The sequence below is a fragment of the Megascapheus bottae genome, chromosome 7 (genome assembly GCF_031878675.1).
Source record: "Megascapheus bottae isolate mThoBot1 chromosome 7, mThoBot2.hap1, whole genome shotgun sequence".
In the NCBI taxonomy this organism is placed as follows: Eukaryota; Metazoa; Chordata; class Mammalia; order Rodentia; family Geomyidae; genus Megascapheus; species Megascapheus bottae.
In genome coordinates, this window is record NC_143515.1 from 63,709,475 (window position 1) to 63,724,536 (window position 15,062).

Sequence of the window (15,062 nt, forward strand, 5' to 3'; positions counted from 1 at the left end):
TTGTTTATAAGACTCTTAGGAGACTAAACATGCAGAAAGTGAAGCATGGTGCCTGACATCCAGCTTCAGGTCTTTTTTTCCTCTTCTGCCTCCTCCAGAGGACTCACTTTAACAGCTCTGCCTAGAATACAATTCTCATTCTCTCTGAGTACCAGGATCACATCAAAGAGCCTAGATGTTCAAATAGAAGGCAACCAGAGGAAGTCTAAGAAGTCAGACAGAGGACCCCAAGGCAAAAGCTTGCATATGTAATTGACATGTTTTCCTTCATGGCCTTCCTTCTCCAAGAGCTGTCCCTCGTGCTGGGCTGGTTTGCAACAGGAAGATGGGTTCACCCTCCTAGACTGCCTGACTGTGGGCAGATGCTGGAGAGCTTGCCTCTTTGAGACTAAGAGATATCCTTAGCATCTGAGAACTACAGGCCAATGGGAGACACCTACTATACCAATCTAGATGGTTCAGAAAAATGCTTCAGATCCACCACTGTCTGATTTGTCTCTCAAGTGTTGGCCTGTACCTCATTGTTGAGCTTCCCAAGGTTTAGCTAGGCCTCTTCTTCAGGGCCCCAAATCTTAGCATATACTTATCCCAGCTTACCATGGTCACATAGGCAAGGCATGACCAAAGATTCTACTTGCAGAGAGGATGGAGCTGAGTTGAGTTCCCTGCTCCCCTCTGCCATTTAGCTATGTAATCTTATATCTCTGGCTTTCCCTCTGGACAGAAGCTCAGTCCAGAATTCACCTGCTGGACACCATTGAACTTCCATCAGGCTTGATGGCAGAACATATGTACTTCCTCACAGTGGGGAAAAGGAAAAAGCTGAAGAGGTGTTGGGTCCGGAGCAGAACTAGATTTCTAGGCCTCCCTGTTCAGTCCTTAGGAAGAATACTGTACACGGTTTGATCCCTGACAGGCAGAACCAGCAGAGTCACATGTTGAGTGCCACCTTGGAACAATCAATAGCTTCTCTGGACCCTGTTTATACAGCTGTGGTTTAAGGCAGCTGGTCTACACCAATCATTTTCAAAGTGAATAATTCAGTAGACTCATTTTGAAAAATGCTTCTCAAAAATAAATGAAGAGAGATACTGTAAATTCTACCCCAAATGAACACAGCTTAATGTATACCATCATCTTATTAAATACAATGAGAAATCCAGGAACAAAGAAGACAGTTTGGCTTTATCTCAGGTTTTCCTAAATTCATTTGATAACATAAGATACCGTATGTTCCCTCTTCTTCCTGGTACAACAGAGCTTGGAATAAGACAAGTGAAAAATGTTGAGCTAATGCAGAGCTCTGATTCTCCAGTTTGAAAGCACACCTAGACCACTCAGGGTCCTGTTAAAATACAGATACTAACAGCTCGTCTAGTTGGGATCTGAGAGTCTTGGGAATCTGCTAGATCTCAGGAGATGAGACCCAAATACCTCATGAGGAGATATAAAGTAAAGTACCTTTACTTTTTTTTTTTGGCTTCAATATTGGAGGCAGTATAGAAGGGCAATTCAAGAACCCTTACCCCACAATCACCAAGAGTGTGGACTTAGACAACACCCTCCCCGGCCCTGGTTCCCTCGTCTGAGAATTTTAGATACTGATCATAACTACTCCATGGAGTAATTTGAGGATTGAAGAAGATTATATAGGCAAGAATGTGCATTTAGAAGGCCTTGCCTATGATCGGAGGAAAAATACATCCTAGTCACCACTGGAAATAAGAATCTACCATTCTAGCCAGCTCCCATTCATTACCAGGAGTCAGTAAGCATCTTTACCAGCATTGCTGACTCAGTCCTCAAATGGCTTTCTTCTTTCACATGATCTCTCTAACACTGCCTATGCAATTCTCCTGTTTTAAAGGCATCAGAGTAGCTGAGCGATTAGAACTTCTCTGAAGATCATAGACAACCTATACTGGCCACCTACTAATAATAACCCAATGCACTCAGGAGGAAGCTTGGCTCGCACAGCTCCTCCAGACCCTGTCCTAAGACCCTGGGACTGTTCTCATCAGCATGTGAAGCATGAGGCTTGCCATTATCCTATCACATCATCCTGCATGTGGGTTCTGCTAGCTGTAGGTAGTCCATAGTGTGTCATCCCAGTAGCTGTTGTAAGGATGTGACCTATCGTATTCATTTTTTTGTTCCTCAGTGTTTCTACAATGGGATTGCATTAAAACTTTCAGATAAATACATTCATATGGCTAAAAAATAATTTTTGAGCTAGCAATTCCTATGTTTGGGCCCAAGTAGACTTGTCCAATTATAATTATGTTTCGACAGAGGAGTCAGATAACTCTCAGGCTGATTTGGATAACACCCTGCTCTTGCCTGATATTAGATGCAATGGAAGGAATAAGAAAACGAGATCACCATTTATTCATTACTTCTAGGTTTGACTCCCGATACTCATCATCTCATTTAGGCCTCTCAGCAACCCTCGTGTCACTGATGCTCCTGTTCTTGTTTATCAGGCTCAGAAAGGTTCAGAAATGTTCCCCAAAGGCACATAGCTAGGAAGGCGTAGAGCAGGGCTTGAAGCTCAGGATGCTTTAACTTTGTAAGTTATTTTGTCCTGTGATCCCATTGTGAGATTCTTTTTTCTTTTTGTACAGAGATTGGAGCTTGAACTCAGAACCTCTGACTATTGCTTGACTTTTGTATTTTTTTTTTTTTTGCTGAAGGCTAGGGCCATGGTCTACATGGCAGCAGACCATTACCTTTGGCCTCTAAGTTGTACTTACTGCCAAGTTGTACTTACACCTAGAAGGAAATAAGTCCTCTCTCAACGAGACCCCAGTCACAGATCAAGTTGCACATTTGGTCCACTTTATCTGTAGAGACAGTGGCACACTGGGCAAGTGCAGCTTCTGTCACCTTGTGTGGATGGGAGGAGGGGAGAAGAACAACTTCGTCATTTCCTAGAACTAAGTGTTCTAAGGGCAGGTCCCCTCTAACTGCCAGACTACAGTTTATTACTTACTAAGATAGCAACCGGTAAGGAAGACAGCAGAGAAGAACAAATTTCATCTTCATCAGATCCTTTCGACCCTGATTCAGGTCAGTACAGCCAGCTCCCTGTCTGCAATGACTTGTGTCCTCTTTAGCTGCCTGGCCTTCTCGGGACCCAGGGAAAGAAATCTATCACATGTTTACCTTTGGCCTAGATGGAAGTCATCCCACTTTCTAGGGGCAGAAACTGTGTATACAGTGAGATATGTTGAGCTAACTCACAGCTGTACACATCAGGGAGGTTTTGGACTCCAGGCTGTACCGTATCACATGTTTCCTGTCTCTGCCTATTCCAGTGATAGATGGGGAGTGAGACATGACCCTGTCTCAGACCTACGTGAGAGACTATTGAAACCATGACTTCCTGGCATCTCCATGAGGCTGAAGGGTAAAATGAGGTGAAGTGCAAATCGTTGTCAATCATTCCTCTCAACTTTCCCCACTCAAAAAAAGACTGTGGAGAACCCCTTTGACCTGAACATCCATTGCCCAAAACCATCCAGACATTCAAAGCTGACAGCAACCTGACAATTCTCTGCCCTGTGCAACTAGGAATGTACCTAATTAATAACCTGGCATGCCCCATCTTCTCCACACCAGAGGGGCACAATGTCTTTTTCTGTGGCTCAGCTAGCTACTGCTAGCTGAGTTATAATTATCTTTCGGCGCTGTTACCCTTTGGAATGCTAGAAAGGAAATGCTCATCGAGCTGGGCTGGGGCCAGGCTGTTGGTGAGCAATGTGCATCTCGGAATCCATCTTGTTTGTCTGTCAGCTGGAACACCAGCTCTTGGACAGGAGAGGAGCCCTTCACTGTCAACCAAAGGAAGAAGGAGCTTTGTGCCTTTTCAGAATTTCTATAGCTGCATGCAGCGATTAGCACTTAAAAATAGCAATCTCTTTTAAAATGCTATTCCTATTTAAACTTTATTCCTCATTGAATAAGATAACCAGGGTCTTAAATGTAACTACTCTGCAACAAACACTGTGTTTGGGGTATATCATTAGAGTCACACCTTACAACAGAGAAGGCAGGCCCTATTTTTCTTATTTATTGCCCTGTTTACAGAGAAAGGGTCTGTAAGAGAGGTTAAATTCCTCTCCACTGCTCAAAGTCATATAGTGCCTAGGAGACTGGAATTCAAACACAAGAAGACTGAGCTCATAGCCTACCTTCTAGCTGAATCTTCTTCCACCCAACTTGGCTACAAGTTCAGTGCCTTGATCTTGCCTAGGAACATGTACAAAGACCCCACACTTCTGGTTGGTAACTTGCCCCCACTTCACCCAGCAACCTGTGCTCTTCTACTGACTAGTGGAAGGACAGTGTAGCTCCCACCACAGTGAGCCATGAGAATGAAGGCTCCACAGACAGGGACACAGATATCTGTTTTTAAGGATGGGATGCCAAGCTCCTAGATTACAGGTTTTTGCATGCTCTTTGGCTAGTCCCACTGGATACTTCAGAAAGGAGGCATCTCATTCTCTCTTTATCTGGAATCTAGGGATTGAAAAAGATAGATCTGGGCATGTTGTTTATGGAAAATCCCAAACAGAAGCTGGCCTTCCTACCAGCTACTTATTGTGCTTCCACTCACTGCCTTGACTTTGGGCCTGTAATCATTCCTCTCTACTTCCTCCGAAACATTCTACTCTAGCCTTTTTCTAAGCTACAAAGTGTACAAACCAGAAGTATAAAGAAACACCTGGCCAAATGTGGTCGATTGAATTGTGTCTTCCCTAAAAGATATAGGTTCAAGTCGTAACCTCTGCTACCTATGAATGTGACCTTCTTTGGAAAGAGGATCGTTGTAAATGCAATGAACCTCAGGATGTTTAGATGGAATTGTATGGATCTCAGATTGGTCCTAAATTCAATGACTGGTTTTCCAAAAGAAGAGGGAAACTCGAGATATAGAGGCACACAGAAAGAAACACAGTGGGAGACACTCAGAGATTAGAATGCTGTCACTTCAAGCCAAGTAATATCTGGAGCAACTAGGAACTGGGAGAGGCAGCAGCCTTTGGAGGGAGCTCCATCCTACTGAGACCTTGACTTTGGGCTTCTAGGAAGAATAAACTCCTACTGTCTGGTTATCAGCCAGGTCACTGGAAGGGCCTACAGGATAGTCTACACCCCATGACACAGAAGATCCAGTTAGGGATTTGAGGTTGGCCTCCATGCTAATCTCAGCCCATAGTGAACCATGTGTGTTATTTGTCTGGCTTCTGTATATTTGAGATACAGGGACTGTTTAAAAAGGCTCAAAATTGATATCTCTATGCTACCAGAGCTAGAAATGCTCTGGAAATCCACAAACCATTTGGTTTTAGGAAGCAATTCTGTCTCCTTCTTACTTTCCCTAACCAGGCTGTCTGTACCCAGCTGGATGGAGAGTTTGCAACAAAGGAGGCTCTCCATTGCTCTACATGTTTGAGTAACAGGAATTTGTAAGTCCTTTAGAAGCTCACAAGGAATGTAATATGATAATATCCTGAGGGGTTGAAGAGTCTAGAAGGGAGAAGAAGAACAGTAGACAGTGTGTGTTATAGTGTGGCAGTGGGCAGAGCACACAGAAAAATTAGTATGCAAAACTACTTGCAAGCTAAGTGACATGGTGTTATTTATTTTGCTTTGACACCTTGCATCTTTTTTGGCTGTTGTTCTATCACTGGAGCCATACCTCTACTTCCAGACGTGAGGTATTTCTTTTAAGCAAAATACAAAATGGCCATTCACTACCAGCTCCATTTTCATATTTCGACATGGTGGAAGCTGTGGCGCAGAAGATAATACACTGGTATCAACTATGATTTAGTGTAAATAGCGATGTGGCATACTCTTACATTAATTTTTCATGGCTTTACAACCATTTTCTAATATGTAATCATGATCATTAAAAAGCAACTCATCAGAAAGGAGAAAGGGTGGGGAACAAAACATGAGAAAGGGTATCTGTGTGTGAGAAGTAATGTACCTACTACCTGGCGAATATAACTGTAACCCCCCCTATCATTACAATAATAAAAATAAATAAATAAAGATAAAGACAAAAAAGAAATGAGAAAGGAAATTGGGAGATTGTCAGTAGCTTATGGGGACAGTTTTGCTTTTTCAGGCCCCTCCTGCCCCGGTGAACATTCATTGCTTCCCTATCCTCTTTCTTCTGAATAAATTCTTTGACCAGCAAATGTTGTTACATATAATTCCCATCATTCCACGCTGTCTTTATTTTCCCTGTGTTCCTTTAAAGTAAAAACAACCTGGCCTTTGGGATCTTCCTATCATTGTATCTGTCTCCTTCTAATAACAACTTTATTAAGATATAATTCACCTGCTATTAAACTTACTCCATTCAGCATACAGGTGAGTCTTGGACTACCCACAGAGATGAGCTCATACCAGCACTAATTGAAGACCTTCCATGACTGCAAAGGGAAACTCTGTATTTATTACTGGTCGTTCCGTATCTATCCTTTCCTCAAGCCCTTGGTAGTCACTTAACTACTTTTTCTGTCAATATCTTTGTTTCTACTGACCATCTCAAATGAATGGAATTATGCAACATGAGTCCTTTGTATGGGATGTTACATTCCGCATGAAGTTTTCAAGGCTCGTGCATGTTGAATCCTGTCCTACAGTTACTCTCTGTTTCTGTTGATTTCCCATAGTAGGAATGAAACTTTTGTTTGTCCATTTATCAGTCTTGGATGTTTCTACCCTTTCAGCTAGTGCAAATCGTGCTGCAAAGAACATTCTTGTATATTTGTGTGATGGCACATTTTCATTTATCTTGGGTGGATACTGGGAATGGAATTGCTGGGTTATGATAATCACAAGTTTAGTATATCACGCTTGATTTGAGAAAGTGTCAGACTATTTTCAGAAAGGGCTGCACACACCACAATTCTGCCAGCGGTGTATGAAGGTACTGGGTTTTGCTTGTTTGCGTCTATCATTTCTATTGTAACTCTTAATTGTGTCTTAAACATGCTTTTCCCTTCTTTTGTGACTAGCCTATAAAGACTTTTCACCTCAAATAAGAATCTCCACATCTACATTTAGATAACTGTTTCTCCTGTTTGTCCAGGCACCCACAAAATCAGAACCCTCAGAAAGCAGTTTTTCTCAGCCCTTGTGGAAATGAGAATAATGGGGGAGATACTTTTTCCCCCTTGGCTCCTAGAAGTGCTATATGAGTGATAGAGATGGTTTCTTCATTCTTTTGAGGAACATAAAGCTTTCACAAGGTCAACAGGCTGAACATGTGGTGATGCTTACAACCCTAGCACATATAGGAAGCCAAAGCAAGAGGATCAAGGGTTGGTCAGGCCCGTGTGGGCCATACAACATGACCCTGTCAAAAGGGGGAGGATGTGTAGCCTAGTTTAGATAGTACTATGGAGCATCTCAGAACTGTGCCCGTGCAGGAATTTGCCATCATGCTAATAGCAGTAAACACATAACATGGCTGGCATTTAATTTTCTAATCCTAGAAATCCTACAGTAAGCTCCTGCAAGCCTTTCTACTTCCGATTAAAAGGCTTAGATGCCCAAAGATGTTAAATAACTTGTTAAAGGTCAATCAACAAACTAATGATGCATCACAGACCACATTGTATTTCTTGCCTTTCTCTTCATTCACAGGTTGTTCCCAAGTGCTGAGAGGAAGAATCGCAGGATCTTTCTGTCTTGTCATTGGCTTTGGGGGACTTTATGGAGACCTTCTTTTCCAGAGCACTGAATATTCTGGGATTTAACCAGACACCTACCGGCTGTGGTCCATCATCTGCCTGCCTAGAGCTTCCCAGGTTATGAGCTGGACACGTGGCTAGTTTGGCAAAAGCTAGGATCTGGCATTTGCTTTAGCTGTTTTCTTTCCCACTTCATTGTTTCCATAGGGTGTCTATCTTCCCAAAATAACACTGGGACATTCCAGGTAAACTCAACATCCGACCAAAATCCCCAGCAGCAGCCAGTCGGAGAGGTTCTGACTTGCCATTGTTATTCCACTCTTCCTCTGATCCGTCTGGCTCCCAGGGGTGAGAGTCTGGAACAGCTTCACCACAGAAAGAAGCAGGGGAGAGGAGGCTGACTCTGCTAGGCAACCTCTATAATTGAAGCCAGCTGGCTGACCTCTGACCTCTGACCTCATGTTCTTGGTCTTCTCCCTGCCTTGGAGAAGGTCACAGGGACATACACAATACATTTTAATGAAACTAAGGCATAAACATGTGCACCTAATAATATTCAGGACTCGTGTCTGGTAGACATAGCAGTAACACTCCTAAGTTCTTTCTCCCAGGTTGTAACTATACTCTGAACTCACCAGCCTTTGGGTATTAAAGAATTTTCTATAGTTCTCCCACCCTGATGCAAGTAGATGGAATATCATCTGGTATTGGATTTCCTCCCCATCTCTTTCTGAACATTTCGTGCAATTGTCCTTCATCTGTATGGTAGTGCATGTCCAGAATCACTGTTGTCACCATCAGATTCAGTAACTTCGCTTTTCAGAATCCTCCTTTAATGCATGTAAGAGAGAAAAGGAGCCAACTAACAAGAGATCTCAAATTTGCACAATTTTCTCACCATTGTTCGGTAACTGGGAAATTCACTTTTAAATATTGTTTTGAGCTGGAGAAAAATGTTTTCAAAGACTTTACAGATATTTTTATCAATGCTTTTACATACTGAGGATTCACCTAGAGCCTTATTAAAAAGAAGATTCCCAAACTGCATTCAAGCGTGGAAAAGCCCCTCCCCCTTACTTTGGTAGAATCACACTATCTATCTGGTCCAGACTGTTCTCAGATTCATGGATGATCTCTAGAGACCTGTAGTTACAGATATGTACCACGATTCTTAGCTAGAATTTCCTTTTTTTGTTTTTTTTTTCTTGTTTTTGGGGTTTGTTTTTTTTTAGAATTTCTGATTTATTTTTATTGTAATTAATAGAGGGGTTACAGCTATATTTGCCAGATAGAATGAGCATTACCTCACACACGTTGCTACCCTTTCTCATCTTTTTATCCCCATTTCCTATTTTTGATTTTTAAATTGTAATTAATAGAAGGGTTACATTATATTCGCCAGATAGAAGGTACATTTCTTAACAATCATTGCTACCCCTTCTCATGTTTTTGTCCCCATTTCCCTCCCGCACCCTCTCCCCTAATCTTGTTTTCCACCCTTCCCTATCCTATTTCAAATAAACATATATACAATATATCAGATAACAAGGTAAGATGAGAAATAACATAGTACATTAAGAACAGCAGTCACACCCTATTTCTGATTTTTTTTTTTTTTTTTTTTTGCCAGTCCTGGGCTTAAGCTCAGGGCCTGAGCACTGTCCTTGGACTTTCTCAAGGCTAGAGCTCTACCACTTGAGCCTTAGCACCACTTCTGGCTTTTTCTAAGTATGTGGTACCGAGGAATTGAACCTGGGTCTTCGTGCATGCTAGGCAAGCACTCTACCACTAGGCCAAACTCCTGGCCCCCCTATTTCTGATTTTTGAGAAGCATCTTCCAGCACTTTGGTGCACCCAGTGAACCATACTCTGATGATCAAATCTACATATATTGAAACTCTGGTCCTGTGCTTATTTAACTTCTTGGCCTCCTCTCCTGCTGCACTTTTCCCTATTCTGCCATCCAGTGAGTTTACTTTGGTTCTTGGAATGTGGCATGCTCTCTTCATCTGGTGTTTGTTTCTGCCCAGAGCAGGCTTACCCTGGCCCCTCTCCTTACTTGATTCCTTTTCAGCTTGGGGTCCTGATTTAGCATTAACTCTTCCTATTGCCTAACCTAATGTTGATTGCAGTTCAGACTGGCTCCCTAATGCTCCACTATAACCTCCATCAAACTCTAGTTCATGTACAGTTCCTGTTCTTCCTTTCTATGATTCTGATCTCACTTTCACCAAGAATCTCTTGTTTACTCCTAGAGTCTTTGACCTTGCCACGTGCCTGGCCCACAGCCAAGATGTGGCAAATCATCACAGAAACAGAAACTAAATTCAGTTCAAAGTTCATTTCAACACCAACACCACAAACTGAGGACAATTTTGCTAGTAATCTCAATATCTCATTGTGTGTGTATGTGCGTATGTGTATGTACAATATAAAGATACCAAGTATTAGCATGTATAGGCAAAGTATAACCAATCAATGTCTAGTTCCAGGATGCTTTTCATTCAAAAGGAAAAACAAAGTCAATTAAGAAGCACTCTTAGCCCTGATCCCTGGGAAGAGAAACTGGGTTATTTCCAAGGAGTTCATTGTTTTTGGTTTTTCTCACCACTTAGTGACCAATATAGCAGCCATTAACAAAGAATAAGAAGAAAATTGTATCCGTTTACTCAGTTCTCTTTTTTCATTGAGAAATAGTATATTTTCTCTATGCTACGTTTGAGTCAAGGACAGCCAGCTAAGTTGCAAAAATAGGTTTTTTTCTTTGTGTCATTGCCAGTCACACCATGGATCCATTCTAATTGACCTAGCCATAGGTAGCTACTGAGCATCTGAAATGTGACTTCCTTCTTGAGATATGCTTTAAATGTGTCCTGCATAGGATTGTAAGGAATTGAAATAACGCTCTAAAATAAATTCAAACTTTCATATTGATTTTTATATTGAAATGGAAACATTTTGAATCTATTTAGTTGCATAACAAATGTATTGGGTTGACTGTGGTAGCACACAACTGTAATCCTAGCTGCTGGAGAGGCAAAGATATGAGGTTTGAGAACAGCTCAGGCACAAGTACTAGACGATCAAACACAAACTAAAGCAAAGACGACGGAGTATATGGCACAAGTGGCAGAGTGTTTCCTATAAGCGTTAGGCCCTGAGTTTAATCCCTAATAATAAACACACAGAGACACTGACACAAACACAGACACGCACATAGACATAAACACACACATGCACACACAGGGATTATTTTAAGGTCTTGCAAGTAACTAAAATAAGCATGTCTGAACTATACTCAAGCTATCCATTTCTATATTCATCTCATATCCTACCTATTCGTCTCCATATCCTACCTCTGCAGCTTAGGAACCTCATCCACTTGCCCAGGCCTGAAACCTGAGTGACACATGTGAGGGCTTCTTCTACGGCCTGTGCGCTGCCAATCCCACTTTCAAATCACACCCTAAAGCCAGTGTCTTTCTCCAGGTAACCAGACTAACTCTGTCTCTTCAAATGGCTATTGCAATAAACTTTAAAGCTAATCTGCCTGCTTCCTCTTTCTTTTCCTTACATGGGCTAGAGAAATCTATTTTATTTATTTATTTATCTTATTTATTCACTTATTTTGTCCCCCATGGGGCTCAGATGATCAAGCCTAGGGCCTTACACATGCTAGAAAAGGGCTCTGCCACTGACTGAGCTATTTCCCAGCCCTTCAAAGAAATCTTTTAGAGTATAATTCAAAAGCATGTCACTTGCTACCTTGAAGCTCTTAGAATAAAATCTTTTAAAACATACACACACACACACACACACAGACATACACACGCACACACCTACACGTATACACACACAGATACACACACACACACACACACACACACACACACACACACACACACACACAAAGCCTTCCATAATCTTGTGCTAGTTTCCTGAGCTCACTCTGATATTTTTTCCTTCGCTCAGCTTGACAGCCTCAATCTTTCCTAATATAGAAAATATGCCTTATCTTTTTCGGTCAGAAATGGGCAGGATACTTCCAGCTTGTGTTTTGTGATGGGCCATGGAGCTAAAAGTTACTACTTGGTCTTTCACAGCAAGTTTGCTGGCCCTTATTCATGACCTTGGGATGTGTTTTCATGTGCAGCTTGTATCCAGGCTGATTCCTTGATTTAGACTCACAGTTCACATGTTTCTCCCTCAAACAGAGCTTACTAGATGCATTGCTAACACAGGAACATCTCCCCCACTTACCCCATCTCAGATTCATTTCCTGTTATACTGCCTTCTTGAGCTTCTAGCAAGTTCCAGCACTTTCTCAATGTGGGGGCTGCTACATACCGACTACTTGTTTACCGTCAGAACCTTATGCAATATTGGCTTCAGTATTCTTGTTCTTCGTTTTTGTTGTGTGCCTAGAAACTGTGCTTCACCCTTTATAGGTCATTTCACAAATACCCCCAAGGAACAATGCTGTCATGATATTTTCACTTTTATGAAACATATAAACAAGTATGCTTACGTAAAATGTTATTACCTAGTGGGTTGAGGTATATAGCAAAGCCATACAATGCATGTGGATTATTCAATCCTCTGCAACAGGTGCAGCGAGCCAAGCAACCATCTGGGAAGGGCAAGAAAGTCCAGTAGCTCTTTGGGAGAATATCTATGATGCAAGGCCATACACAGCGAGTCATTAAGGTTCTTTCTTTGACAAAAGGATCATTGTTTGACAGCATCTCAGAGGTCCTTGAGATCTCAGAGCATCCTGCTTTCCCCACAACTGGGTTCTCAGGAATTCTGGGTGTCCCACAGAGGCTCTGCTGGAATAGGGGGGCCTAAGTGGCTGGGGTAATAAGCTGCCCACCATCTCCCACACTTAAAGAGACAGCTCCTCCCCTTCCACTGTGGCCCAGGGACTTTCTCTGGAAGATTGTAGTTGAACTAAACTTTTTGGAACTGAACGTCAATTTGTAAAATAGTATATCACAGATTTAAAACAGTGTCTTCAGGACTCTTGCTCCCATGATCTATCTACATGTGTCATCTTCTGTCATATCTCTAGTCTTATACCTCCAGGTCATGGGAGAGGAGGCCAAGGTGAGAAGAAAGGAAGAAATTGGCTCCATGAGCTAAGAAAGGAAGGATCTCAGGTCTGAATCCCAGGCCTGCCTCCAACAAGCACCTCCAGATCTATAGAACTATGCCATGGAGAGGTATGACTATCATGAGGGTCCCAGCTGGAGACTCAGGTTCAAGTTGTGCTTCTATCTTGAATGATCCCTGAATGATCCCAGACTAGGCCTGTTGTCCTCTGAGCCTCATGTTGCTAATACCAGTGACAGGAAGCATGCACCATGTCAAAATTCTCCCAGTGGTATTTGTGTGTACCCTAGGAAAAACACTTCTGACCTCCTCAGGACCTCTAGCTGGGCCAGCAAGACAGGCAGCAGACTCCATTTCTTGGGCTATGAACAAGGTGAAGCCTCTGGGGGTGAGGGTGGAGGGAGAAGAGGGCAAGAATCCTCCTTTGTTCTTAGTTCAAGGCTGTCTGAGCCCTGGGGCTCAAGATCAAAGCATGAGGTTCTGCTCTCTCTAGGGTGACACACCCCTTCACCCCACAGTCTTCTTTAATTAGCTTACAGCCTCAGAGCAAGACCTTTTTTGGGGTTCTTATCAGTGCTTCCTGATAAAGTAATTAATGGTTTTCTCTTCTTCATTGAGCATCCTTCTGCCCTAGAGGACGGTTCTGGGAAGAAAGGTGCTAATTAGTTCCCTGGGGATTATCAGGTTAAAACAACTCTTCCAAGTCTCTGCAACTCTCTGCAGAATCCTCATCCTCTCCTGGGTGAGGATCCAGCCCTTTGAGTCCTCATTCCTTTTGTTTTGTGCCAACTCTACCCACAAAGTTCAGTCCCTTTCACAAACAGCCTTTCTCTTTCAATCAGTGTCTGCAGGTGGCATTCTGACACCCAGGGCCCTGCCCAGAAGCAATCAGCTGGAAACCCTTGGGGAGGTTTCTGGAAACACAACAAGGCAAGGCAAGTCAGGATTTTCCAAAACCTTAAGCAATGGCAGTGGTGTGGGGGGCCAGAGGACTGATGTTAAATTAAGTCCTGCAATCCAGCTTGAGTTGTGTGATCTTGGAAAATGACACTTTCTCTCCAAGTATGCTTCCTTAGCTATAAATAAAGAAGAAAGTAGCTACACATTCATGGAAGGTGTGTGTGTGTGTGTGTGTGTGTGTGTGTGTGTGTGTGTGTGTGTGGTGGGGGAGGGTTGTTGCCCTCTAGATCAGATTCATTATCTAAATCTGATAAAGAATTGAAAAAGAAGACTCAATAAGATAGGGTAAGAAGTTAAGCATGAGAACTTACTTAGCAAACTTAGCAAAGCAGCTCATTTCCTTCTTGGTAAGTGGCAGGTCAATATTATCCCCTGTAGGGGGCCTGAGCAGTCAAGAGGAGATGTTTAAAGAACAGAGAATAAGAGTGAAAGATTTATTATTTGGTCTGAGCTAGCTGGAGACAAAAGTAACAGACTTCTCTGAAGATAACCAGTGATATCTTCCCAGGTTGTCCTATCTCATCTCAATTCCTCTCCCCTACTCATATAACCAGCACAGTCCTGTCTCTCCCAGACTGGTGGGGGTAATATTTATATACTCCTGTGAGCCCATTCTTTCTATGAATCCAAAGATGGAATATGAAGGACTGACCCCTACTCTGTTTTCTCAGGTACATATACACATAGGCAAGCCACCAAAGATATGTGCAGACTGCCTGATGCAGGCAAGGCAATTTACCTAAGCTTGTCTGCAAACATTCCATTGTGAGCCCAACCAAAAAGCCTCCCACCTCCCTAGACCTAATGGCTTTTTCATTAACCTCCGCCTCCTTGTTCAAACCTCATTAAAAACCCAACACTTGGAATGGTAGTTTGGCTTAGAGGTAGAGTACTTGCCTAGCATGCACAAAGGCCCAGGTTTGATTCCTCGGTACCACATACATAGAAAAAAAAAGCCAGAAGTGGTGCTGAGGCTCAAGTGGTAGAGCTCTAGCCTTGAGAGGCCCTGACCTCAAGCCCAGGACTGGCAAAAAACAAACAAACAAACAAACACAAACAACAACTCTTGTCACACCTTTTTGCAGTCTCCAAACCCGCAGGAAGACTGTGCCTCTTGCTGCTTTATCTCAATAAACAGTCCTCGCCTGTGGAAGACCTAGTCTGGCCTGTTGCCAGGGCCAACCGGCAGCAAACCAGGGTTCGCAGATTGGGGTTCCTGAAATCGGGGGCAAGGACTAGCAAGAAATAGAAGAGAGACAGACACACCGGGTCCGG

General features: G+C 42.7%; 1 long non-coding RNA gene across 1 annotated transcript; it reads left to right on the forward strand.

Moving 5' to 3' along the window:
* Positions 1-3,010: 3,010 nt before the first annotated feature.
* LOC150060920 (uncharacterized) lies at positions 3,011-13,757 on the forward strand. The gene is made up of 3 exons (XR_016536174.1): positions 3,011-3,069; positions 12,787-12,937; positions 13,670-13,757. It is a non-coding gene; the product is annotated as an uncharacterized LOC150060920 (long non-coding RNA).
* The last annotated feature ends 1,305 nt before the right edge of the window (positions 13,758-15,062 follow it).